The sequence below is a fragment of the Orycteropus afer genome, unplaced genomic scaffold, assembly GCF_000298275.1.
Source record: "Orycteropus afer afer isolate SDZICR_OR568_19922 unplaced genomic scaffold, OryAfe1.0 scaffold01259, whole genome shotgun sequence".
In the NCBI taxonomy this organism is placed as follows: domain Eukaryota; kingdom Metazoa; phylum Chordata; class Mammalia; order Tubulidentata; family Orycteropodidae; genus Orycteropus; species Orycteropus afer.
The window spans coordinates 127660-131542 of record NW_006922846.1 but is presented as its reverse complement, the minus strand read 5'-3'; the positions used below and the strand labels follow the sequence as shown (position 1 = coordinate 131542).

The window sequence follows — 3883 nt, the reverse complement described above, 5'->3', positions numbered from 1 at the left end:
AGAGGAACATATGACTGAGATATGATTGACATGAAGATAACACAAACTGAGATGATGTAAGATCACGGGAATAGCTTTCCACGTATTTCACACTGGGAAAGAGAATAAATTACATAAAATAATTATTCCCAAATTTAAATTTTAAAGAATGAGGGGTAGAGTTACAACCTACATATGGAAAACATAAATATAGTTTGTGACACAGAAGGATAAAGGAGTTAGCATTTTTTTTTAACTTTCATTCAATAAGATTTTCAGGGTAAACTCAAAGGCAACTTTTTTTTTTAAATATGAAAAAATAAGGTTTAATATCCAATTATGTGGTAAGTGGAAAGGGCCCAACAGACATTATATGTGCATTTTGATCATGCATGTTGTGCATTAGTCTCCTGTGTGTAAATATAAATAAAAGCTCAGGAAGTTATAATATAATCCCTATGATGGGATAAACATAGATAGAAAAAAGAAGGAAGGAGAGAGAGAAAGGAGGTGTGAGGCCAGGAGAGAGAAATAAAGAGAGGAGGACTTGGAGATAAAGAGGGAGTGAGAAAAAAAAAAAATGTTCAAACATCTACAAGAATGAAGAAAGGTGACTAGAGAACAAAAGAATATGGCAAATTCTCTAACTTGAACTTTAAATCCACAAACATGCATGATCAAAATGCACATATAATGTCTGTTGGGTCCTTTCCACTTACCACGTAATTGGGTATTAAACCTTATTTTTTCATATTTAAAAAAAAAAAAGTTGCCTTTGAGTGGACACTGACTCATAGCAACCCTATAATCATAAAATATTTACAGAAGGAGGCCAATATAATAGTTTTTTTGTCAAGCACAATTAAACCTAGTGAATATGACAAGGTGTTTTGCTTCCCAAAAGGCCCACCTCATATGTTTTATTCCTTTCCCACTATTTCTGTAATAATACTTTCTTCACACAGTCATAGAACTGCTTGGTTCTGACTCCATAGATAACAGGGTTGAGCATCGGTGGCACTATGACATAGAGATTGGCCAGAAGAATGTGGATATAGCGGGGGACATTGCGGCCAAAGCGATGTGTCATAAAGGAAAAGAGGGCTGGTGTACAGAAGGCAAGAATGACACAAACATGTGAACCACACGTGCTGAGGGACTTGAGCCGGGCTTCACGGGAAGGTAGATGGAAAACAGCATGCAGTATCTGGACATAGGAAATAGCAATGGCTATGACGTCAAACACCAGGATAGAAATAGCTCCCAAGCCATAAGTAATATTGACCTTGATACTGGCACAGGACAAGCGAGCAAGACCCATATGTTCACAATAGGTGTGGGGTATGACATGATTGCCACAGAAGGGCAGTCTCAGTATGAGAAATACAAAAGGAATAACGTAAATGACCTAACTAATACCCCAAGACCGATCATAGAAACAGCCTTGTTAGTGAGGATGGTGCTGTATCGGAGTGGGTTGCAGATGGCCACATAGCGATTATAAGCCATTGCCAAGAGAACTGCTGACTCCATGCCTGTGAAATTGTGGATGAAAAACATCTGGATGAGGCAGGCACCAAAGACTATCTCTCTAAGATTGAACCAGAATATACCAAGCATCTTGGTGATGGTAGCTGTGGAGAGGCCCAAGTCAATGGTGGCCAACATGGCCAGAAAGTAGAACATGGGCTGGTATAGGCTGCTTTCACTCTGGATCACAAACAGAATGGTGAAGTTCCCTAAGAGTGCAATCAGGTACACAGCACAAAAAGGAAATCCAATCAAAATGTGGAAAGTTTCTAGTCCAGGGATTCCCAGCAGTAGGAAGGATGAGGGGTGGAATTGGGTGTCATTGAGTACCATCTTGTTTGGTGATATATAAGTCCATATTTCTTTGAAATGTGTGTTTGGCCAACGTAGGATGCTAGATAGAACCTTGAAGCTCTAGAGACCTAAAGAGAAATAAGAACACAATACGTTTGTGTAAATTCTCTTCCTCAAGTCACACAATCAGAAATATCGTAACAATGGGCAACTGAAAAGAAGGGATATCCAATGATAAAGCTCTAGAAGAAGTTATGTGATAGATTAAAATAAAAGTTCTACATAAGATATTTATCTTTCTTAGTATTCTTCTTTTCTGTTTATTTGCAAGGGCCTCATCACTACAGTATGCTAAGAGATTGCCTTAATAACTACTTATTGTTGTTGTTGTTATGTGCCGTCAAGTCAGCCCCGACTCATAGCGACCCCTCCTTGGGTTTCTGAGGCAGTATCACTACGGAAGTAGGATTGCCCAACCTTCCTTCCGAGGAGTGGCTGATGGGTTTGAACCGCCAGCCTTCTGGTTAGCAGTCAAGTGCTTTAGCCACTATGCTACCAGAGCTCCTAACTACTTATTAGTTACCTTATCTTATCATCACCAACAAAACCATGTTCGACTTTGAGAAATGTAGGTCTCTTCTAGACTCTATACATAGTCACCTCTATTGGTAGCAATTGATCAGATGATACCAGGTGTTGACACACAGCATAGGTAATAACTTGTTAATGAATACACAGATTTATTAAAATGTATCTGAGAATATGAAAAATTAATTTTTAAGGTTTAAAATAGGCCCATGTGTTAATATTTATTTATTTCTACTACAAAATAAAGAACTGAAAGTAGTGAAATCGGCAGTGTCAACTACCATTTGTCAAGGGACTACCTAATATTTGCAATGGTGTATATAAGAACCTGTGCAAATGCAATCTCTAATATTTATAACATATGTACAAGTACATATTTAATTCCATTTTATGTACAGGATCTGAATCTCCAATAGTTTAAGAGATTTGTCAAACACTTGAAATTCTTAGAATGATAGAGATGAGGAAAGAAGTTAGAAAAGAAAGAAATTAATTAAAAGGATACATATACACAGTTTCTTCTCCACCCACATTTTCAGGCAAACACATAATCTTTTTAAAAACTCACATCCTTTTGAATAAGACATGTAAGTGCCTTTGTTTTAAAGTTGAAGTAATTGAGATTTTAAGAGTTTAAAACAGATATCAAATATGATAAAGAAAGGATAGATAGACAAAAAAAAATCTGAGCATTTAATTGTTAGGAGCCAGAGAAATCTATCAGTTTCAAAATTATGTAAATGGTTGTTACATGTTTTCATACACCTTAACATTGATTAGATGAGTATTTCCAAAACAATCAATCCCATAGTATGTATGATGTTTTGTAGTAAAAAGTATCTTTTTTGATCATTTCAAATAATTTGAGGATTCCATAGGAGCCAGGGAGCTCTGGTAGCATAGTGCCTAAGGCACTTGACTGCTAACCAGAAGGCTGGCGGTTCAAATCCACCAGCCACCCCTTGGAAGGAAGATGGGGCAATCTACGTCCATAGTGATACCGCTTTGGAAACCCAAAGAGGGGTCACTATGAGTCAGGTCCGACTCGACAGCAAATCACAACAAGAACAACATAGGAGCCATATTGATTATGATCACAGTTTCACTTAGACAGTCAAGTTCTTACCCAGTCATTGTTACATGAGACATGAAGCCAAGAAAAGTAATAGAAGGAGGAGGTAATAGAAGCAACAGTACAATATAGATGGGGAAACAGGAGGCTCCTAATAAGAAATGTCAAACGTTAGCAAAGCTAAGAGCAGAAGATGGTATTTGCAGAAGACATTCTGTGGAAGTGCCGTAGGAATAGAGGTTTTTCCATACTTTACTGGCCTTTTAATGGAACAGTAAATACTTTTAAAAGGTATGATGATGTATAACAAATAGAGTCACTCATTGAAGCAAATTGTTCTGTGAATTATTAATATAAGTGTCAATGGCAGACTGATGTATTAAAATTTCCTGTATTCCTTAAATTGTATCTCTGAAGACC

The 3883-nt window shown here is 37.2% G+C and overlaps 1 pseudogene; it reads right to left on the bottom strand.

The window, feature by feature from the left end:
• Positions 1-913: 913 nt before the first annotated feature.
• Positions 914-1842, bottom strand: LOC103213078 (annotated as a pseudogene).
• Between the last annotated feature and the right edge of the window lie 2041 nt (positions 1843-3883).